Source organism: Corvus kubaryi, unplaced genomic scaffold, assembly GCF_017639235.1.
Source record: "Corvus kubaryi isolate FWS band 111438036 unplaced genomic scaffold, C.kubaryi_AGA036_p1.0 65016, whole genome shotgun sequence".
NCBI lineage: Eukaryota > Metazoa > Chordata > Aves > Passeriformes > Corvidae > Corvus > Corvus kubaryi.
In genome coordinates, this window is record NW_024581695.1 from 11,754 (window position 1) to 36,618 (window position 24,865).

Below are 24,865 nucleotides of genomic sequence, written 5' to 3' on the forward strand. Positions count from 1 at the left end.
TTTGAAAATTGAAGCTATAGGTTGGGTTCTCCAGCATCACAGCTGGCACAGCCATTTGTGATGATGCAACATGCACCTAATGAGCACGCTGGTGCTCTGATGGTGTGTTTAGAGCTTTGCAACTGTGCTCTGTACATGACTGTGTAAGACAACAGAGAACAAGACTTCCAATCTCCAGTCTCTGCTTTTTGTGTAAAAAATCTAGCTGGCTCTGACTTCTGGCATTTATGTGTCAGAGCTGGGGAAATGTGCAGCTTTTGTGGGTTTCCAGGTGTAGGGTCAGGGCACCAGCATTTGTCTGCCTGGAGCTAATATCCTCTTGGAAGGCCATCTGAAAGGGTAAACCTATCGCTACTTAACTAAAGACTTAAAGCAGAACGGTGCCCATAGTTGTGTTGTGGCCAGAGACTGAAATGCCTATGACATGAGAGGAGAGCCCAGAAACTGGGGATATCCAGCCATTTCTGTGGGGCATGTTCAAAAAACCTGAAGAAGAAGTTGGAAGCACAGTCTGGGCTGTTCTGGAGTCGCCTTGCAGAATTCCTTATGCATGCTCCACTCTTCTGCATCTCACCCTGCGCTCCTGGGCTGCCTCTGAGCTCTCCATTGTGCAATCCTGGCCTTGAAATGGCTCAGCCTTCCAACTCCTAGGAAACTAATTTCCTACTAACCTATTTGTTTAAAATTAGCATCTACAAAGATAACTCTGTGAGCAGCCTGGACTTTGATTTGGGGAGACTGGAGATGTACACCCCAGAAAACTGTAAATGCAGGCACTGCTTTCCTTTGCATCCAGAATTCAACAGAGCTGTCAGATAGCACATGAGAGATGGTTAATAATAAATTAAAAACATCGCAGCCACAGGGAAACTGCATCCCTCCCCTCCCCCCAAACTCCCCTGCTCTTTTGCTTTTTTCTACCCCATGGGCTTAATCAGCATCAAAGAGTAACAAATCCAATAAAATGCTTCCCTGAGCCAGGAACCAGCCTGAACTGGATACGCATACACACACACACACACACACACACACGCACCAGCCTCTCTCCTCTCCCCCTGACTGCCAGCCCCTTTGCAAAACAGCTGACAGTTGAGGTGGAGATAGAACAAAGGAAGAGATGGGGAATGGTAAATCACAGAGACCCCCCCATCTCTCATCTGGCACTGGAAAGCTCTAACAGGCCTCCCGTGCTTTTAGGCTACCGGTACAGAAAGAGCTTTTCTTGCTCCTGACTTGGTTTTTATCCCACCAAGAACAGAGATTCAGGGGGAGGGAAAAGAAAGGGGAAAGCACACATGTATTTCTACTGATTTCTTCCCTTTTAAAACTGAAGTCAAACAACAGCAGCTCCATCAGTTGCAGCAGGTCGTACATAGACCTTTGAGTTTATGGCCATGGTGCTCCTCAAATACCTGCCAGTGCTTTGCTTGGCTGAGAGCAGGTGATGCTGTGCCAGGAGCGTCCCCAGTGAGGGTCCATACAATGGTCCTCTCTCCACCCTGCCCTTGCACGGTTCTCCTGTGCAGGAACATCTCTTTTCAGAGCTGGAGGAAATGTCTATCAGTCCTGATCAGGAGGAGAATGTGGTGAGCTGGATCTTCAGGGGTGAAAATAGCCGTGGGTGTATTTGAAGTCAATGGGCTGACGTTGCTTTTCCTTAGCTAAAGACTCAGCCTAAGGGATCACTTGTCTAGCACCAGGGTGCAAGTACTCCAGTAGAGCTTATGGCACCAGGAGATTGGAAAAAAATTAAAAAGAGGTTAGCAGGAAGAAATAGGGAGAACACAGCCTCAGCAAGTTCTTCATTCTGTGCTGCTCTTTGTGGATTACTTCTCGGGGTATGTCTGTGTCCCCTGAAGCTGTAATATCTAAGCACTTCCTAGTTATTAATATGGTGAGTGCATCTTCTCCATAGCATTGGAGAGAGAGTTGCCATCATTTCTGTCTGAGAGATGAAAACTGGAGCACCAGAGGAAAGAAGGTTTTGCTCATGGCCATGCAGAAAAGCCTATGGCAGAGTCAAGAAATGAATCCCCATAACTCAAAATCTGCTATATCAGATCATAGCTGGAAGATAATCCTTGCCTTTGGCCTGTCTGAACTGTAACACTTTCAGGTGAGTTCAGACATCAAATCTGCACTGTGCTGAGTCCAGCTTTCTAAATCTATGCTAGAGAATAACCATGCTAGAGATTCCAAGTAGCTGACAAACATCTCTGTCTACCAGGCTAGTGGACATCTGGACGACAAGCACTTTGAAACTTGAAAAGTCTGTGTAAATTGGCTGTGCATTTTGCCTGTGCACACCTCTTTCAAATGAGAGCCCCAAAACCTGCTCATGTTCGATGTACGTTGCCAGAAAGATCCCTTAGCATTTTTCATAAGAATATTTCTTTACATTTCCTGTTCTGTTCTAATCCTTCCTGTGTTTTGCAGTGGTGTGGTTGCTGTCACCCTGCTTAATAGCTGTATCTCAAAAGGTACTCTGCGAGTGTTGTTTGTGTGGACAGGGTAGGTGTAGGGTAAGAGGAGTTTGTGGCTCCTGAGCTGCCCAACTGGACAGGGCTGGATCACCCTGATCCAGTATTAGTCATGAGAGGAGGTTAAGGTGGTGTTGCTAAAGCCATTCTCTCACAACACTAGAAGATACTGTCTTAGAGAGCAGAGTTCTTTGGATTCACTTTCTCTGCAAGTCTCCCCCATGAGAAGCTGTAGAACTGTGAACTCGCCAGGCTATAATGAATGAATTCGGAAACTACTAAAGAATTCCGATGGAAACACAGATGACATCTGCATTATGGCCATAATTAATTAACCAATCAATTATCATGATGAATGCTATTTTAATGAATCAGTTGCAAATCATTTTTGGTTCTTATGGTTTTCATTCAGAGCACATTAATCATGGCAGACTCTCTGGGTTGCAGAGGAATGCAGGACGTGAATCCAAGACCTTAGTACATCTTTAACAGAGGTGAGCCAGGTTCTCAGCAATCAGATCCAGATGCAGGTATGGAAAGCTCTCCTGAAGGTCAGAGGCTCTTCAAATTTGGGAAAATAATGCTGGCATATTATAGCCATTGGCCCAGAGCATGAAAGAAGCAGATAAGAAATGGCCCAGGACTGGGACGAGCTTTCAAACACTTTCAGATTTGGACTTTGCTGCTAATTCCATTTATACTGGAAAGAGGTAAAATAATGTTTTCAAAATGTTGGAAAAACTATACTGGTGTGGGAGTTTTTGAGTTTGTTTGGTTTGGATTTTTCCTGATATTAGATTAGAATTCTCAGAGATTTCTATAAATTCAATTGGCTTTGGCAGTGCTTTCCAGGGGCAGGGCAGGGGCTGTCTGAGTGGAACCAGTGCAGCACCTTGGGTTAAACCTGTTCTTGAATGTCTGCCTGGACATTGCACTTATTTTCAGTGTAGTTTTCAGTTACTCCTGTGGAGAGCTTGCATGGTTCTACCATCTCTGAAAGCTTCCAAAGAGAGTGATGAATGAAGCACCAATTTAAATTATTGATTAGATTAAATTAATGATTCAGCCCTTGGATATAACATCTTTATTTATCCAAGGTGTTGCCAAAACTCACTGCTTGTTCCTGTAAGTAGCCAGAAGATGCACTGAGTTGGGGTGTTTTGTACAGTTGTGCCTAAAGCTCCTTGGAGCTGGAGCTGCTACAGAGAAGTGCAACGGGTACTTCATGACACCCATGGCACTGAAGTGGAATGACACTGGAAACACAGGCTTTTCTACTGCAGGAAACAGTGAACTTGTGACATGGAGGGTAATTTAATTTGTATTTTTTAAAATTTATTTTAAAGAAGAGATGGAGTCTTGGATAAAAAGACTTCGGAACCAGTTTGAGGAGAATTATTGGCTCTTTATTTCAGGACATTGTATCTAATGAGGAGAATCAAAATAGAACAAAACCCTAAACCAGCTAGAAAATGTGATTTCATCCACAATGTCAAGCTTGAGCCTGAGGTAGTTTTAATTTAGGAATTGATCTCTGCAGTGTACCTGTTAAGAATAGCTTATGTCACTCGCAGCTAAGAAATACATAGATATCCTTCCTGCACAGCTGAGGGAACATCACGAGGTGGAGTTTGGATATTTTATTATGCTATTTGTACTCACCCTGTTGGTGTAGCAGCTCAGAATGCAGTAAGAAGGTATCTTTAATGAGTTTAATGGTTTGGGTAGACAACACCGGAAACATTTTTGGAGACACAGGTATTATTTATATTATTAGTTCAGATAATACGTTTTCTTTCAGTGTTTAATATATGTTACACTCTAAAAGTCACAGGTTTGGCAAATGGGAGCTAAATATTTGTTTCATAAAGCTATACGAAAGTATCCATTGACTTTTGGAAGCCCTTGAAAATCTCTGTCTTCTGATGGGATGTGGGCATTCAATTCATGCAACGAATACAAAAGCTTGTGGGTAGTCCTGACATGGCTGTATGAAAAAATGTGGGGAAATATTTGTGGGATATTTTTTGGAGTCTTTATACTGCTTTACTGGCAATCACACGAATTTTATATCTGTCATGAAATCTGACATTTCCACCAATATGTTGCAAGGAGGTCATTAGAACAATTACTGAGATGTGGGAAAAGAAGTAGCATTCCATAGCATCAATTGCCAGCACTGCCATCTCTAAGCAATTAAAAACCATGAGAACAAAAAATCTGACATTTTTCTGGCCTACGTATCAAGGGGGTGCACCCGCATTTGTTTTTGAGGTTTTCGGCATTGCTATAGCACTAGACGTACATTCTTGAAAAAGATGAAGCTGTTTTGGGAAAAAATTGAAGTCAAACAAAAAAAAAAATTCATGGAAACTCTTTGTTTCATCCATTAGAACTCACTGACTTGATACACATTAAGATTTTATAGAAACTATTAAATTTGGAGGACTTCCCATGGGAAACACACAAGTTTTGGTAGAAAGTTTGTTTTTCTGAGGTCCCGTCAGATTTTGTTTCAGTTGTTTGTGAAGCTGAAGCAAAGAGTTGCCAATCCAATAGTCAGAGTTGTCCATAGTCACCTCAGCCCTGAGCCTGGCCAGTTCTGGTGGGCTGAAGAGGAACAAGTGAATTTGGGAATATCACCCTGGTGTAGGGAACTGGGGCTGGGGGAATGGTGTTTCTGGGCTCCCAGATCCTCACCTGTCTTCCTCTGGGGAGAGGGAATTTCCACAAGGGCATGGAGTGATAGGAAAAGGGGAGAAGGCCTGAAGGGGAAGGGAGGGCAGGTTTCGATTACATATTAGGAAGAAATTCTTTACTATAAGGGTAGAAAGGAACTGGCCCAGGTTGTGTATTCTCCATCCCTGGAAGTGTTCAAGGCCAGGTTGGATGGAGTTCAGAGCAACCTGGTCTAGTGGAAGGTATCCCTGCCTGTGGCAGGGGGTTGGAATTAGTTGATCTTTGAGGTCTTTTCCAACCCAAACCATTCACGATATCCGTGTTTTAACCTATTGCCAGTGACCTGCGGTTTTCACAGGCCTTTGGATCTCGGAGGTCTTTAATTGCCAAATGGCTGTGACAGATTTGAAAATGAATGTGACACTTTTCAACATGGAGTGGTAATGGCAAAATTACTGAGATGCTATTTCACCCTTGCTTGGCAGGGATGGGTGATGCTGAAGCCAACAAAAATTTTGTCAGGCTTGGGCTGTAGCAACCAAGGCTGTTTGACTTGCTGTAGTCCTCTAGGAAGGTATTTGGACATCTGAGAGATCGTAATTCATTCTGGAAATGACATATTTCAATATTAAAGTTGAATTTCACTTCCATGACATGAAGCTGATTTCTGAATCCAGATGGAAAAAATTCCGAAACTTAAATAATTGATATCTGGTTTCCTGACTAGCTCTATTTCTCCTGTGGCAATAAGCTAGAGTTCTTGAGAAAATCATCAAGGATTGAAAGAACTGAGGTATGGATGCATCAAAAAGCTCAGCCAGTCTCCCACTGTCAATAAGGCACGTAGGATTATTTCCCTGGAGACTCAGAGCCGAGCCTTCTGATGGTGTGGCCGTTAATAAAACAGGAAAAAATATTAGTGAGGTTTGTCTGAGACCTGCTTTGAGTTTATGGAAACACTTTTTAGTCTTCTTGGATCCAAATATGTGATTTATTCCCCTTAAGTCCTAAATTTAGCAGAAAATAAACCAGACTGGGCTTTCCTCACTTGGGTAAGGAATTTCTGTATGTTATGTTGCTGGACCTTGGTTTTGGGCTGTAGGGGCAGGATTTAGTTTGTTGATCAGCCAGACTGCATCTTCCTTGCCATGCCTTTGCAGAAAGCCAGGTTTGCCCACCCTCTTACACCCACATTTTTTCATGCAGTTGGGAGCATTAAGTTGGTAATTTGGACAAATGATAAACCTGCACGGGACGGGGGTCTGTGATGGGTCTGGTACCTCCTGTTGGGTGGGATCTTGGGGTGGGGGCTGATGGAGTGAGAGGGCTTTATGGGAGCACCTGTTTGTGTTTGGGCAAGCCCCTTGACTGAGCCAACCTTGAGCCTTCAGACCAAACCTCCAGAGACTCCACTACTGTTGGAGAGGTGATGGCTTGCACTTTCCCAAACAGAGCACAGCGATGTTTCCTGTAATTCGAACCAAAGAGACAACTTGCTGCTTTGTAATCTGTGGGTGGGGGAGGCATTGTTGAGTCAGGAAGCCCCCAGAGGGTGCTGGCTTTACTGGTTTCAGCTGTGAAATCAAAACACATGCATGAGTCAGGCCAGTGGTTAAGTTCTGCTCACTTTGAGGCTCTGGCTTTGATTAAATTCATGTGTCATTTTTAAAGGTCCATGTTTAGCTTGGTTTTAGATCATGCTTGCATAATTAGTTTATTTAAACTATGTCTCATGTTAAATCAGATTTTGCCTGTGGACTTAAGTACAACTATGTAATAAGATATACCTATTAAACAGATGTTTAATCTTAATGACTATGTTCTTGACAATCAATTGAAATTGGACATCTAATAACTACATTGCAACTAGGCATATCTCTTTGCATTTAATAAGATACTATAGTAATATAATTATAGTAATATAGGATATTATAAATAACATATTCATGGCAATATACCAATGTTTTTATAATACATACTATATATATATATAAAATTGTCTGAAAAATGAGGAGGTTTTACCTCAGCTCATCATTTCCCTGAAAGAAGAGAACACAGCCCCCCCCCCCAACCCCCCAAATGTTATCCTCTTACAGCGGAAACAATTTGTATTGGCACTTTGCACTGTGTGTCCTGTAATAGCCCTGTGTCCCCAGGTCATCACCCCGAGCAGTCTCTTCACCTCAAGTAAAGTCCAAAGCAGTGGTGTCACAGAGCAAAGCTCCACCTTACGTTCATATATTTGGTGACTGGTGGCATACTTTTTTCAGACTCAATAGAAAGAAAGAGAACTAAGAAAAATTAGGGGAACGATTAGAACAGGGATGTGGAAACACTTGCTGGAAAAAGAGCCAGCCAACCCTGTCAATCCTTATTGGTACTCTGCTTCTACTTGTGTGTAAATGCAGTATTTCTGCATTTGTGCACCCAAGTCTCTGACTTTTGGTTGTGACCAATAAATGAGCCATTTCAGTAACAGATCCTACAGAATATCTGGTTGTTCCACAAATTTGATCTGATAGTCCCAACCCTTTATATTCTGCTACCAAGATGTGCAAAAATGATTTGAATAATCTCCCTTTGTCATGCTTCTGTACCATAACTGTATACTGATGGACATTTAAGTGTAAAACCAAATAGCTTCATAATGTTCTGTTCAGAATTAGCAAGAATGTGTCAAATAGCCTGTTGAAACAGTTGAATATTTTGGTAGTTGTGCAGTATTTTAGGATTTTATTTTTTTTAGGCTGTACTTTGAAGAGGCCTGAAAGCCCATGCTTAAATCTATCTTTTCAGCAAATCTGTTGCACATGTGTTCAGTATTAAGTGCATGCTAACTAGAACTAAGCTGATTAACTTTTGTCTTATGGTTGAACCTACTCTTCATTGAACTGTATAGAAAACTTTCCATTGAATCCAATTAGCCCTGAGCTAAACAGTTTAAAAATGTGGTGGAAAGGCAGAGAGAGAGGGTGGGAAACAGGTGGGATAAAATTAGCCTGGATTATGTGGTATCTTTTGGGCTATTGAATATGTATAGAATGGAGCTCTTGTTAATGCAAATTACAAACATGTTTCAGAATCTGTTTTGTGGCACATGTACAGTGCAGTGATGGACTAGCAACATATGAAAGACATATTGATGATAGTAAACATTAGCTTGGCATTCTGGTCTCCAGCATTGCTCAGAACTGGGGGAAAAAAAAAGTCCTCAAACTTTTAATGTTCCATAAAAATAGTTATCAAGGTCTCTTTTTGCTCAGCCTTCCAGATTCCTCTTTATAAACTAGCCTGGCTTCCCTGAGCATCTCTTTCCCAGTGTATTATATTTTCCCCACGCCTGCCTACGTTAATTTTTGTTAATATTGTTGTTGCCATCTTTGCACTAAAAAATGCATGAAGGAGAGAGGAGTGTGTGTGTGTGTTTGTGTTCTCCCTTTCTCCTTTCCTCATCTAACTCAGAGGCTGGAGGAAGAAGACACTTTTAAAAAATTCCTTCCTTCACGTGCCAGGTTTGCAGTGAACAGGCAGTGAATTCTCCAGTGGGAAAGCCTATTTTGGTGGCCTTCTTGTAATTGTATTACCCGAGGGCACCTCCAGCTAACGATGCACTAGGTTAAATTAAGCCTAGAACTTCTCAAGAGACTGTTTTTACTACTGACTTTATTTAGCCCCCTTTACCCCCTATTTAGGCTGGGAGAGGATGATGCTCTGTGCTTTGTTTTGGGTCTTTTTTTTTTTTCTTTCTCCATTCTGTTGGTAATTTTTCCACACACCTTTATTAAAGACAGTGATTGCAAACACATTTGACTTAATATTCCACTCATGCTTTAAGTTAACAAGTAGTTCAAAGATTAATTACCATGTACCTTGCAGTTCATAGATTCTATTATGATATAGCTCAAGCAGAGGGAACAGGGGAAAAATCCAGCTGATTAGCCTGTGATTATGTGTTAGCCTGTGCTTGTGGTCTTTGGTTGGTTGTCACTGCATGATGCAAGAACTTCTGAGTGGTTACACTTTCCCATCTGTATTTATTTTGATGTAGTTGGTGAGTTTCTAGGACTTAAAAAAATATTAGTGGCAGTATTTGTCAGGTTAGTACAGTTTCAATTGTTAATGCTTTAATGGGTGAAATTAATCTCAGTGGTGGGCTGAGGGCAGCTGTTAGCTGTGTTTCACATGTGGCTCTCTGGAGTGTGGCTCAGCTCTGGCTGGGAACAGGGTCATGCACTGCCCCATCACCCAGGGTGCAGATCCGAGTGGGATCTGCAGTGGGAGTGCTGGTGTCTCTGACAAGTTCGCCAGACTGCAGGGTGGAAGCCACCCTGGGGCTGTTTTCTTCCCAGCTTGCAGGCTCCAGGAGGGAGTGTATGATTTTGGACCTGCACAGTGAGACCACAGCACACTGGGCAACCTGGCCTTGATGTCTCTGCCCACAGTTTGGTCTGTAATTAGATTATCTTTAAGGTCTTTTCCAACCCAAACCATTCCATGATTCCATGATTCTATGCCATACAGATGCCCAGCTGAGTTAGTATTGTGTCTGGGCACTTTTGATTTAGTAGTACTGTGCCTAAAATTACACTTACACCTTGTCAGACTGTAGCATCTGGTAAGAGTGGATTTAGCAATGTGCAGAAGGCCCCAGATGAAGAGTTCATCCTGTCGTCCCCCTGTTAATAGCTGGGGTTCTGTAGTTTAAGATTTGCAAAGTGAGACCTGTCAGAGCTGTGATTAGAATTTTCTTCCCACTCTGTTCTCACTGCAAGCAGCTCACTGTTCCCCTTATTCTAGAGTAAATCGATTAGGACTCAATAAAAAGCACGGGCAGAACCCGCTTGTCACTTCTTAAATGTCTCAGCCTGCTTGGAGACTTTGCCTGAATCCCTGAGCAAGTGGGAGCTCTTCTAGTGTGAATTCCCCACATCTATAGCTTCCCCTGGCTAACAAGGGAAGGCAATATACATAGGACAGAACAGGTTTCTATTCAGCCGTGGAGAAAGCACTTGTGAATGTTGCAGGAAATGAGATCTTAAGTCAGTGCATGAAACAATCTAATCCATCACAGCCCCTAGAATGGCCTCTCATAACTCAGGGGCTGTCATACCCCTTTGTGTGCACGAAGGCAGTTGTGGAAGAAGTGACGAACTGCGCACATATTCTGCTAAATCCGTTCTGGCAGCTGAGGTAATATATTTTCAATGCCAAGTCACATAATTTTACTTTAGCTCATTTGACTCCAGGCTACAAAGCTATTCCAGGAAACAAAGGGATGGTGTTTGAATAATGAATAATAATGAATTTAATTCTGTGGGCTTGTGCTGGGCTGAAGCCTCTAGGAGGTTAAATGCAGATAAAGTAATGGAAAGGAAAAGTTTTACCTTACAAAATGGTGTTGTTTCACTCTAGTTGTCTTGACTTCATTAGGCGTTGATACATTTGGACAGATGCAGCTGGCATATAATTTTAAAACTTAATATATTACTAGGTGTGATTTACAGATTTACACCTACAAAATACCATAGAATTACTCTCAGCATCTTCTTCTTGCCTTCTAGTTGTTTTTTTGTTTTTTTTTTTTTTTTTTTTTTTTACCCTGTCCTGTTATTTTCTTCTGCTTTTCATAGTTGTAGATCTTCACAGTAGTGGCAAGGAAATCCGAGTGTAGCCTTGCACCATGATAATACATATGCACTCTTTTTTTGGTGTTACCAAACATCCTCAGCTGATAATTCAGTACTTTTCAGGAAATAAAGAAGGCCATATTCCCGTGGGCAGAGAGGTGATGCCTGCCTCTGCCTATACAACACTGAACATGCACCTGGTCCTGACACTGTTTGACACTTTTGGAATCAGTTTAGTATCAATGATGGGTGGGCAGACAAGGAGAGGGATTCCCCCACAGAGAAATCCTGGAAGGCAGCTTCGAAGAAGACTTCTGTGTTTTTTAATTTGCCACAGACAGGATTGATTTAATAACACTGTGGCTTTAAAGACCACTGAGCTGTGGGTGTTTAATTGTACCTTATCCCTTTGAGAACCCCCTTTTCTTTAACGTTTTGAGGGAGCATGAATTTATTTACAGTTGTTTAGGCTGTTTGTGAAGTTGCTTAAGACTCTCAAAGCTTTACTGAGGCAGATCCAGGAGAGCAGGGGCGTGGAGAAGTGCTGCAGGTGTTTGTCTGGGAGGCCTCGCCCCATCTGGAGGGGAAGCTGGTGAACCTGTGCATGAGGATGTGGTAACCTTTGAGTTTCTCAGCACCTCACACACTTGTGTTTGGTTAGAGATGCTGTTCCAGCTCAGCTGCTTCTGCTGCAGGTGGGTCTTTCACTGCAGGTGGGGTCCTCAGACCCTAACGAGGACATGCAGGAGGTACCTGCCCAGGTGCTGCTCTGGGAAGGGTGAGGTGAAACAGGGAAGGCAGGAGCAAAGCAGTAACTCAGACTGAGGCAGAGGCTGTGTGTGGCTCCCCTGAGAGCTGCAGGAAAGCCCTGGTGAGGTGATCCCTGAAGGTGGAAAGGGCCCCGTGGTCAGGGAGAGAAGGACACTCATTTCTCGCTGGTGCTAAGTGTTTGTCTGGCAATCCTGGGCGATGTGCTGCTCCCATCTTTCCTGTGTAAACTGACAGCAGGTCTTCTCCACCCTAAATGATTCTATGCAATGGAAATCAGTGTGATGCCAACGGTTCAACATCATTGTTAATTCACAGCAGAAGATCAGATGAACCAGGAAGGGGAAGTCACCTCTAGAAACAACTTTAAAAGTATTAAAAAGGAAAAAAATCTAGAGACTTGGTAGGCAAAGTGGGCTGTGGAGAGCCATAACACAAACAGTATTTTCTGATCCTATTTAAGACAATTTATAGAACAGCTACGTGTGGGATGTACATTCTTTATCTGCAGCCTGAATGTGGCAATACTTTGTTAATTTGTGAGAATGAGAAAGTGAAGCTGATTATAAACAGAAATGAAATAGTCATTCAGGCACCATGTGCATGGGACTTCTAGCAAGCTCCATTGGAGGTCCTGGCACTGAATATTTGCAGGATTATGTGTCATCTCGTGGATCTGTTTTCACGGTCCAAGCCATCTGGCATACAGGAGTAAACAAACAGCAGAAAAGATAATAAGTAAACTGTTCTTTAACTATTTTCTCCCCAGTCTAAATACATTAAGAGCCAAGGAATTTTGATTCCTGAAACAGATTAATTTTAGGTTACATTTAATATTAAGTGAATGTAAGTAATATTTGATATTTAATATTAAGTAAACGTAACGTTTCCACCTTGCAGGAAGGAGTCTCCTATTTCTTTTGTTCAGAAGGTTGTGCACAGGTTTTCTCCCAGCTCCAGCTTAGTGAGAAAAGGGGTGAGCTCAACCCTTCCCAAGGTTACTGTCAGGTCTCTGAATTGATGCTGATGCAGCTGGGTAGCCTTGAATGCCCAGCACTAGTGCAGGCAGCTCTGAGTACAACTTCTGGTGTCACCTGGAGAAGTTACAATAATTTATCTGCAGAATGTCCATTGGTCACCACTGCCTCACTGGTCTCTGCGGCATTTCACAGGTGTTGTTTCATAACACTGAGCACAGAATTTCACCACAGGGAGGCAAATAAAATTGACCCAAACTTACTTCTTTCCTGGTTTCGCTGAGAAGAATCTGGCAGAAGGGTTACAGCACCCACCTGCTTGAATTCCCAGTGCTGGTTCAGAGAAATAGTATCTCAGAGTAGCTAGAAGGGTTCTGCATTTCATCCAAAAGTCTTTGAAAATTTTCTATTATGGTTGATTAACAGTACATTTGATTTCATAGAATCCGAGCTCTATTAAAGTAATCCAAATGTGTTTAGTCAAGGTCCACTGTTACAGCTCATAGCATTTAATTGAGTACTGCATTATTTAATAACTTTCCTTTTGCTGTAATCTCATTTTGCAGGAAATCTCACTCAAAAAGAGAACGGGAGTTTCTAGTTTTCCTGTCGATAGAGGAAACCCAGAACATGTCATCAGATAGGCTTCCCAATAAAAGAAATTAACTCAATAAATTTAAGTTCCCCTATTTTGTGGTGGGGAAAGGAGCTCCATCATTTGCATGAAATTATACTAGACAAGTATTACTTCTTGCTGTGGCACCTTTGGAAAGCTCTACTCTACAAATGGCTGTGCTGAGGTTATCACTTCTTCAGAATTACTTCAAATACAGCTGGGGAGTTTGGGCTGTAGGAGAACAAGGTGGGTTAGCTCAGGGTGCCATTCATGATATTCTAATCCCCAGCTCCCATCAAAGGAGTCAGTCCTTCCATCCTTATCCCCACCTGCACATCCTTGCCCCGTTTTTGGTGTACTTTGGCATCTGTGAGAGAAAGATGCCAGGCCAAGGAGTTAAACTGGGGGAGGAATATCACAGGGAAAAGACCAATTCCCTACCTGTTTACCTTTTGGATCCAAAAGAGGAAACTTACCTACTTTAAGGTAATCAAAGGTAATTAAAATGGAAATCTTGTCTGTTTGAAGGTGGAAACTTTGTAGGTAAGGTACAGTGAGGAAAAACTGACAGTCCTTTCCCTCTGGTCAGTAAGATTTTCAGGAAGTTGTCTCAATTTTTAGACACTGTGGGAAGTATCCTCCCATCCTAGATGTTTGTCAGAGTTTAAACCTCCTGTAGAACAGGAACAAAGGCAAAGGCAATCAAAGGTGCTTGGTGGTAAATTTGTCCTTTCTGAAAGGTAATAGCTTTCACTATTTTGAAAGTAATCAGAAATATTAAAGAGCAGGAATAAGCTCAAAGGGCAGGAGTTTTCTTGATACTTTTGGGTTCTCAGTTGCCTTGTTGGTTCCTCGTGTAAGTTGGTGTTTATGCTGTTTGATCTCATTTCCCAAAAGTATTTCCCAAGCTGTGCTCAGATGGAGGCTATGGGAAGGAACGTTCAGTGAAATGGAATCCCTCATTCAAGATGAAGTAGGATTTTTTTTTTTTTTTTTGTAAGCTGTTTCCTGGCAAGGTTTTCCTGTGACATTTGCTGGGAGGGTAACCCATTAATTTGAATCCAAGCACCAGCAGGAGCTAATCTGGATGACACTAGATCATGCTTGGCATTTGTTTCCACACTGGTTAGGTGCCATGTGAAATATTTCCAGTGTTGACCCATGTTTCCAGCTTTGGAAGCTGTGCTGGAAAGTGCAGTTATGCTAGAAGAGTTGTCTGATGATTTTATTTTATTTTATTTTTATGAAAAGTCCAATGGAAATGTTAACTAGTTCACAGAAAACTCAGGTGCAAGCACAGTTCCACACCTGTGTCAGTACCAAAATGAGGAGCTGGCACACAATTTCTGTCACTGTTATTTATGATATTTTTTGAGGAAATGCTTAACTTCCCAATTGAAGATGAGGATTTCACTCTGTCTATATACACAGCTTAACCTGCTCTTGAACCTCACAGAATTGCTCACCACAGCCTCTATCTGCACGTAAAGGGCTCCCAGAATGAGCTGTTTGAGTTGCAAACCTCAGGGAATACTGCAGAGCCATGCCTGGAAATAGTGGGTCAGGCTCAGAGCTGGCACTCCATGTCCTGTTGGGTAGACTTAAGTAGCCAAGATTTAAATACTGAGCAGGAAAATATTTTGATCACTCTGTTCACAGCAGCAAAGAGCAGCTGGTCTGCTTCCCATGGGCATTGATTGAGTTTAAGTGCTCCTCCCAACACAGAATCAGGGTATGTGATGAGAGAAAGCTTTGAAATTACATGGTTGTGGTTATTACACAGTACCAGTTTCATGCTTGTTCAGGTGCAGGGCAAACTGGTTTGGTTTTAAGGACGTGATGTTAAGTGCTTTCATGTGTTTTAATTTCTATTTAAATAAATAATTATCAGCAACTTACTGGGGTGATAAAGTAGGGATGGAGGAGTAAATGGCTAAAGCGAAAAAAAGGGAATTTGAAATCTTGAATGGACAGTTTAACATATGTTGAGATGCAAAAGGGGACTATGAGGGTGTGATCTGTTGGGGAAGCAGATTATCTGCTTGTTCTCTCCATTTTGCAGTCCTCAGCACAGGAGGCTTCTACTTGCTACTGTGTTATAGGTAAAGTATGACCATGGGATGGAAAAGAGTTGCACCAGGTTATGGCTGGGGGTGGTGAATGCCCATGGAGAGAAAAGGAATGGGAGGGACCCATGACCAGGGACAGGGCAGAGAGGAGAAGCAAGATGGAAACTTCCCCATCTTGGTGGCTGATATTTGTGTCTGGCAAGTGATAGTGCCTCACACATTTGTGGAACTGACTTATCTGGGCTCATAGAAGCAGAAACAGTTTTATGTCATGCAATCCTTTCACTGCATCTTCTGTTAAAAAAAAAAATCAGGAGCAGTTTCCAGCCCCTGAATTTTTGACTGTGTAATTTTGAAACCTAGGGTGAAGTCTAATATTCTGCTCCTTGAAGTGCTGTGAAGGTAAAATATTGAGATTCCAAGTTGTTCTGGCATCATAGCATAATTTTCAGTGCAGAATCTTAGAATAGCCCACTGCCAGCTCTGGGACATGGGAATTCAGCCCCCTCAGTTCTGGATGATTAGCCCAAAGTATGGCCAGGATTTTGAGTGACCCGTTGAAATTCAGAACACACAAATCAGTTTTGAAAGATCCCTGGAGTTTGGATAGAAAAGAACCTGCTTTTACTCAAATAATGGGAGATAGGCAAAGTGTTTTCCCTTGAATTGTTCCAGTTCTGAGTTCATCCTCAGTTACAATCAATGGATTCCCAACACCAGCAGCAGGACTAATTGTAAATCCAAGCTTTTAAAATTTTTTTTTTACCAGATTAGGTTGTCTCAGGCCCTGCTTTTTGAGATCACTGGGACTTTTTCAGTTTTCTTGAGTAGAAGCTGGGTCCAGCCCCATGTTAGATGCCTGTCACACTGGTTCCTAAGTGATCTGTAATTCCAATGAGACCTTAGGTTTGATGAAGAAATCTTTAATAAGATTGCTTTTCTGTTTAAACAGCCCATTTGTAAAGGCTTCTTTCCCCACAACAATAGTAATTGGATTCCTCAGTATTCAATCATTTCATTGCAAGATGTTTCACTCTAAGAAAATAATTTCCAACCCGTGTTTCTTTTCTTCTTTTAACTTAAAAGAGCCTCTTGTCTTCTTTGTGGTCAGTGCAGCCCATTTGTAACTGCCTGGTACGAGCTGAAATCTGTACATTCTTATCTCCCTTGCTTTGTTTTTCTGTACCAAACTGTAAGCAAGCCCTGAAGTTCGTTCAGATTTGGGATCAAACACTGAATTTTTATTTCTTTTCTCGCAAATTCCTAGGGGGTAACAAATCAATATGCTAACGCTGTTGCATCAAGCTTTCAAATCTATGCAGACATCAATAGGCAGCTGTTCTGTGCTTTTTAGCATTTTGGGCCAAGTTTCTGATTTCAAACAGATTGATGTAAAATCAGAGGAACTTCATAGGAACTTCTCTGGATTTACACCCCTGGCTCAGATGAGGTCAAGCTTTTAAATTAATTCAGGGTCCGACTATTTATATAATAATTAGAATTTTATTAGGACTAGGAAGCCTGCACCTTCATAGCTACTCCCTCAGGAAATGAAGCCATAATTTTGTGACATTGTGGGCTGCCTGATATGTATAGCTGCTCTTATTTGGTAAATGTATATCAAATAGTATTTGCTACTTCACCGATTTAATACAGAATAAAATCCTTTCAAGGTAATGTCCTCTGCTTTATATTTGAAAAAACAAATTAATCCCATGATAGGCTGTGATTTGCAATAAAGGTGATCAATGGGATCAACTCCACAAATTGCAGAACATACCATTCACATTGTTTTGAGTAATACTGTTGTTTTACCTTGAAGTACATTGCTGTTGCTCCCTGTGTTCAGTATAGCATCTTAAGACTTTTTAATAGAAAGAAACTAAATGAAAATTGATTGATAAAAGCTCCATCAAGGTGTTTATTGTTTTTTGCCCAGGGGTAGAGCAGAAACTTTTGAAAGCCATGTCATTTGTATTAGATTCTGTTTTTCAAAGTGCATGGGCAATGGAGATGTGAACATAAAGGTAGGAAATTGCTTTTAATCATTAATAACTTGCACAGGGACCTTGTAGTACAAGGTGGAGTGTCCACCTTCGTGCTGGGTAATGAGGATTTGTTGCAAAAATTGGTGTGCAGAGGTGCAGTGGAGGATTGTGTATGCAGCTGTAGTACTGCCACTGGCATCCACAGCAGCTGGAAGCATTTGCAAATGAAACAGAAAATACCTGATTAACAAGGGAGCTGTTTTATAGTCAGGTACTTTACCAGAAGTGCAGCAGTAGAGACAGGATGTGCTTCAGCAGCAGTTGCCTGTAGGGCCTTTAAAGTTCTTAACCCTTTGGAGCAGGGTCTGAAACAACTCATCCTTCCCTAGTTCTCAGAGTATTCTGGTTTGATTGGGGCAGAACAAATCCACTTCCATCAGTGAGAGAATTTTAGGAGGGTAGGAAGTGTACACTCTTGTATTACGTAGGGCATTTATACCCAAAGTAAGAACATGGAGGAAGTAACAGGAAAGATGATGTGAATGGAAGGATTCTTCAGAGAATTGTGGGAGGACGTTTTTCTTGGCTGTAGTGAAGGGACACAGGCTTGAAAACACCGACTCCAGGCAGGAGTTTGCTGCATGACTGCCTTTGACCCTGGGCAGACTGAGGAACCAGCTCAGCTGTGTGTGAGTGAGCAGGCTTTGGCTGAACATGGGGGGCTTGGGCTTAATTTTTTTGCTGTACAGAGGTAATTTTTCCCCAAGTAACCCAAACTGAAGTTTCCCTAGTTCTGAAGATATGTGAATGTGTATGGTCAGAAACTTACTCCCTGCTCCTCGTCATAGAGGGAGAAAAGCCCAGGGACTTGCTGCTTTGGCTGCTCAAGATAATTTTGCGCTCTCAGGTCTCCATGGGTCTTTTAGGATCATTAAACCATCTTCAGGATCATTAAATGATTTGGGCTGTGCCCACTCATCACATGTTAAAGGTAATTATTTGAAAAGGTAGAAGGGGATCTGGCCTCTCTGTAACCAGATATGAAGGCAGTGGAACTGGGGCCATAGTGGAGAGCTGACCCTTGGTAGTGGTAAACTGGTTTAGTCATGACATCCAGTTCCTGACTTGGAAAGCCTCCAATCCAAACAGAAAATCAAACCCCAAACTGGAACAGGTTTGGGAAAATGGCAGCTGATGTGACTTGCTCGAGACCTTGCAGCAGCAATGGTGGCAGAACCAGAACTGAGGTCTGGAGCCTGGTGCAGAGGAGATTGCAATGGATTAATCTGCTCTATTCCTTACTCACAAGAGTGTAGTTGAATTTCTCTACTGGTTCTGCTCTATTTTTTTTTTACAGATTGAGAATGAAGAATTTTGTACATGGGTCCCTGGTGGCTGGGGGGTTTTTCTGTTCTGTTTGTGCAGTATAGGCACCTTAGAAATGGCATTCACCCCAAGGCTGTTTCTTATTGGGAAGGTAACTATGAAAATCAAGCGTACAGTGTCTCTGCTTTCCCTTTTACCTAAGATGAATTTCAGTTTCTCTTCTTAGGCTGAAGGAAAAAGAAATAATTTTGTGGAATTGTGCTAGAGAAAAATGAAAAAAAAATTGTATTGAACAGCATTCTACTTTTTGTTTGAATATGCTATCAGCTAAATAATTTATGTAAAAAAATTCAAGCTTCAGTTCTAGAAAAGATACTTGCAGTCAGAACATAGTTTAACAAAACTCAGTAATCTAAAAGTGAAAACATTATTTGGTTTCCACACACTAGATAAATCCATGTAAACTAATAAGATTTATTTCTCTTATATTTGGAGAAGGAACTGTTTAATAGGAGAAAGTTCAAACACTGTAGTGATAAAACCCACATTGCTGCTATACACAAGTGGTGAATCTGTAACATATTGCTTTACCCTGTAGGTAGTTTCTGTAGTCCTTACTCTGTGTACATATGTTCTTTAAAAAGAATAAAAAAGAATTAACAAACTTTCATAGCTGCGCTGTACAGCTTATCCTATATGATGGGATTGCAGTTACCTATTTGAGAAATAGATGTTTTCAGGCATAGTTGCTCAGTGCATACAAACAATTGCAGTGGCTGGGCACAAATTAAACAGAAATGCACAGCTAAGACTAAAACTCTTTCAAGGTCAGGCCCTACAAATCCACTGCACATCAGCTGTGCTAAGAGTTGGCAATGGGGCTTGAATGAAACATGTGACAAACATATGGAAAATATATTCCTTTGTTTTGTGCATTTAAAAAATGGATTATACTCAACGTGCTACTGCCTTTGAGGGCTATAAGATAAAACGTTGCAAGGTTCATTGACTTTGAGATGGGAATCCTGGGTACAGCCCAGATGGAAGCCTGATACAAAAAGCTGCTCTTGTCTTTGAACATTATTAGCCCCAAAGAACTGAAATTCCTTTTAGGTTTCTTCCCACCCACTTTAAAACAATATGTGTGCAAAGAGTTTCCACTTGGTTTTGTTCCTGGGCTGACCTGCAGTTTAAGCACTGAGGAGAATGTGTTTTAGGAGAAGGTTGGCTTAAAAGTCCTCTGAATGGCATGGACACTGAAGGGTTTTGGGAGGTGTAAAAAGCCCATCTTGGACTGCTCTAAGGTTGCTCCAGTGCAGCTGTTCTGGTGCTTGTAGAGAAGATGGTTTAAGGAGGTTGTGTCCCCCATGGGCCTCATTCTCAGTGACATCTTGATAATTCTCTTTCCTCACCCTGGTTGGGCTGACAGTTATTTGCAGATCTGATGCTTGAGTTAGATCTCTGAGGTGATCTTGTCTAATATCTGCATTCCACTTTTCCACTCACTTCTTTTCATTTTATGGAGTTTATTTATATATGGCATCATTTCATAGTGATTCCTTAAAACTACTTGCACTAACAGCTGTGGGTGGGAGGGAAGGTAAGTGTGGGTAGTGGTGGTGCTCAGAATCAACCCTCAAATTATACCTGCAGTATTTTGTGACACTTTTGGAGTCATAAATCAGCTGTTAAGCAGGCTGGTGTTTGACAGTGTGTGTATTCCTGTGTGATGGTGATCATCTTCAGGGACAGGGTGTGAGAGGGGCATGGCAGGGATACACTGACCTCTGGCATCCCCAGGAAGTGTCACTGTCACAGGGAATAGGGTACCCATGGCACTGCAGCCCAGGAGACACAGCAGCTTGTTGGCACCCCCAGGAACAGCCCCCCTCCATCCCCTCTCCTGCCCTTCCTTTGGGAAGCTCCCACTTCCTCCACTGCAATCCTGAGTGGAGGTAATTCAGGCAGGAAAATACTTTATTAAGCTTATTTTCGTACTGGTTTTGCTCCCTGAAGTGCTGATTGAAGGGGTTCTGCAATTCATTCAGGGCACCTCACAACTTACAGGGAAGTGGGACCTCCCTTTTTGGGGTCTGGGTTAAACCACACACAGGTAGGATTAGCTCAAGCTGCTAAACTGGTCTTATCTGATCTGGGGGTGAGGACAGAAGATGAAAAGATGCCTTAAACTTAACTTTTTCTTTCCTTCTCACAGACTTACACCAAATAGGGAATGGAGAAATTGGCTTGAAAGCCTTTGTTTTTTCCTGCTCATTTTCTGTTATTTGTTGTTTTTCTTTTCAAGTAGACTTCCGGGCTGAATGCAATTTTCCTGTGGGAGTAGATGCCGAATTCTGTCTGTGTTTTCATCTCCATAGTTGACAATAATAAAAATTCCAAACAACTTCCCCCACATTCCCTGCTTTGCTGTTGTCATGTTTTCTGCTGGTTGACAAAGTCACCTCTGCGGCCTTAATATCAGAGTACATTTGTTTTGCAAAGTGCTGGGAGCTGCATGGCCTGTTGATGTTTTCAAAAGCTCTCACAAAAGCTGTTGATAACTGCATGTTGCATGGTTAAGAATTTAGGAATTTTCCACTCCCGCTCCCCAACTGCTTTTTGGATTAGTGTTTGTGTTTCTCTAAAGCACCCTGCAAACACCTCCTGTCAGGAGGGGATGGGAGAGAGGCTGAGGATACCAGCAAGGCAACCTGTCTTTCCTTGAAATATTACTTGTCCACTGGGAACCTGAAGGAAAATCGCCCCAGGAATTCCTTGCATGTGCACAACCCTTCGAATGGAAGTGAAATCCCAAACCATTTAGAAGGGTTTATTTTATGGAGTTGAATCCTTTTCTTTTCCTACTCCTCCTTTGCCTGTTTCCTCCTTTCACCTCTAGGCATTTCAAAGTATGACTTGCCTGATCACTAATTTGTTTTACCTGTTTGAAGATGGGAAAAAAAAATACCCAAGAGCAAAGAAAGTCTTTTGAGAGATGCTGTTTGGGGAATAACTGAGAAAACAGGAACAGGCTTCACTTCAGCCTGCAGCTGATGTGTGGCTGGAACAGGAGTGAAGACTCCTCTGGCCAAAGGAAGGAAGGAACAGCAGATTTGGTCTGACAGTTTATTCTAAGTGGTGTTGCTTGGACACTGCAGTAGCAAATCACCTGTGCATGAGAAGGGAAAGGAAGGCAAATCACTTTAGAGCACCATTATGTTTTTCATGTGGGCTTTATTTATTCAACTGCTTTTTCACAGATACTGGTCTCCTCACACCACGGTGTTACGTGTAAGTTACTCATCTTGGTCATCTGCTGTTACACAGTGGTGTAAGATGCTTTTGATGCTGCAAGAGGAAAGGCAAGATGTTCACTGCATCCTGAGGAATTCTCAGGAGCCAAACAACAGAGCTCCCTCTAAACATTAAATTCTGTGCTCCCAAGTCCTGATTTTAAAAGATTGCATCTTGCAGAACTGCCAGACCATGAACCTTGCCAAGCATGAACTTCTACACGTTTCCAAAATGACAGGAAAAATAAAATTGGCTGAATTAGCCAGTGAACCAACTCCCCCTTTCCTATACCTTCAAGTAATAGCAGTAAACATCATTAAAACCATTCACTTTTTAGTCAACTATTGTGTGACTAAAAGATACTTTAGACCACAAAATACATTTCGATAAAAGGAGTTCCAGGCTGGATGCATATAATGTAGTAATTCAGAAATTCACTGGCCTTCATTTCAACCCTGTGCTGTACAAATCAAATTGCAAATGAAGCCTGCTTCTGTTGGATGGTGCCAACCATCTGATAAGGAGATCTTGGCTGGCTGCTCCTCATGTGTCTTAAGGGGATATAAGAAATGAATATTTGTAATTTTTATTACTCTTTGAAAATACCATCTTTTTATGCCTTATAAAAACTACTTGATCAATTTTCATCTTAAATCAATTATCACAGGGCCTTTTCTCTTTTCTGCAGACTTGTTAAGCTTTTGTCTCTCAGAGTTTATCTTAATAATCACAAAAAATCCAATGACCCATAACAGGATTCACATTGTTCCTTGTAATGTTTTACTCTGTGTACAATTTGGACATGTCTGGTTCTGAATGGGGCTGTGATTGAGAGTCGTTTAGGATGGTTGGGGCATGAAGAATATGAGCAGAAAGTCGGTGGTATCTCTTCATTTCCAACCAGGTCAGCATTTTTCCTTGCATCCAGACCCTAAGCTGCAGTTTGATTTTAAGTTTCCCTTGATGGCTGTTCTGCTTGGACTTTTGCTGTAAAAAGCAAATAAATAGATGGAATTTTGTTATTTTAAACTTGGCCTGGCAGTGTACCAGTGCAGGCTGCTGCTGCTGGGGCAAGGGGGATGCTGGGCAGGGGAGGGTGGGTGTTGCCCGTGCTGACTGCACCCCTGGGGAATGGAGCGTGGAAGTGAGGGTTTCATGCCTCCAAATGTTCTTGCTCTTCAAACTTTGGGCTCAAGAAACTTGTCTGAGTTGGAAGTCAACCCCATTCATGCTGCATTGATTTCTGTGCAGTGTTAATGAGAGTGAATTAGCACAATGGTGAAAGATATGTAATTTTTTAATCATGTATTTGTTAAATTTCTACTTGGCTTGTATCAGGAAGACAGATTATTTAGTAAAAATGCCTGGTTTTTTTTTAATTATTATTTTAGAACCAAATATTTAAATTCTATAAATGGATAATTACACTGATTATTAAATGTATATATCAATTCTATTAATGGATAGTTAACACTAATTATTAAATGTTTGCTTAGTGTCAAAGTTTTCTCAAAGTGTGTGCCTGCCATATGCTAATGGCAGGCTGGTTAATATTATTTATTCCAGCCTACATGTTTTCCAGCAATATGAATTCATAGAAGGAATTTTGTGTGTGATAAAAGTGATATGTATTCAGAGCAAGTAATTTTTCAGTTTCCCATCATCTTCTGGAACGTGATTCTGAGGACTGTGTTTGCTTATTGTGACTACAATCCCAATTTACTGAGTTTCTTACAACTCCAAAACCCTGGGTTACATAAAGGGGTGTGGATGAAACCTTCAGTCAAGCAGAGCTGGGTCCTTTAGGTGTTTTACACTGCATTTTCTAGCACAAGGAATCAAGTGAGAAGGGGAAGTAGCAAGCAAAGTACAGAACAGCAGAACTATGGGACAAGATGTCTCCTCAATGATTATCATCATTATCAAAGTGTAATTTATCCAATTAGCCAATTCCATTAAACAGGTTCGACTGACTCTTTTCCTCCTGCCACATTTTAATGTGTTTATATCTCAAATGAGTGAAGGATGTATTGTTTGACATGACAGCTTGCTTTGTGTGCAGCTACCTCTTTATTTCAATCCAGTGACTGACAAAAGGTAGGAGTGGGTCTTTTTGATGTAGTGTAGGGAATTATTTCCTGATTTGACATGATAATTGATTGGGGATTTCTTATTATATTAAGGAATATTCAACTTGAGTTGCTCAGCAGAACAGCATTGGTGCATTGCAACAGGAGGGTAAAAATGAGGGATCAAAGAAAAAGACATATTTAAGCACTTTTTTTGTGCAGTGATTATTACATATGGTTAATAATCTTTCTACCCTCTCCTCTTCTTACCTTCAGCCCTGTACTTCTGTTTCTGAAGTGGCTTCAGAGCTTTTATTGAGAGAAAGTGGAACTTTTTCAAACAATTTTAAAGTAGTGCCAGTTGAAAAATACAAAGTGTGTTCATGTAAAACGTTGGCAATCTGCATGTTCTCACTGCAAAACTGAAGTTGTGATTTGAATTTTGGATTTTCCCCTCTCTTTTCAATGCCAAATAACAAATGGGTGTTAAAGGAAGAGAGAGTAAGGACACTGAGAAGGTCTTTGGTAGCGAAGGAAAGAAAGAAAGGAAGCAAAGAAAAATTCACACCACTCAGCTGAGCGAAATCTGGTTTCGTGGCATTAATGTAGGTTTAAACTCTTCTACGTAATCTGGGCAATTACATCCTTATCCTTTAAATTAAGATCATGGAATCATAGACTGGTTTGGTTTGGAAGGGACCATAGGGGTTATCTCATTCCAAACCCCTGCCATGGCAGGGACACTTTCCACTGTCCCAGGGTGCTCCAAGCCCTGTCCAGCCTGGCCCTGGACACTTCCAGGGCTCCAGGGGCAGCCACAACTTCTCTGGGTACCCTGTGCCAGGGCCTCCGCACCCTCACAGGGAAGGATTCCTTTCTAATATCTGATCTGAGACTGTCAGTTTAAAGCCATTCCCTCTTGTCCTGTCACTCCAGCCCCTTGTCCAAAGTCCCTCTCCATCTCTCTTTAAG

General features: G+C 41.7%; 1 long non-coding RNA gene across 1 annotated transcript in view; it reads left to right on the forward strand.

Moving 5' to 3' along the window:
• The first annotated feature begins 2,989 nt into the window (after nucleotides 1-2,989).
• LOC121672862 overlaps nucleotides 2,990-24,865 on the forward strand; it is a 71,837-nt gene continuing 49,961 nt past the window's right edge. The window contains exon 1 of the long non-coding RNA XR_006019026.1: nucleotides 2,990-3,190. This is a non-coding gene — a long non-coding RNA (uncharacterized LOC121672862). The remainder of the gene's footprint in view (nucleotides 3,191-24,865) is intronic.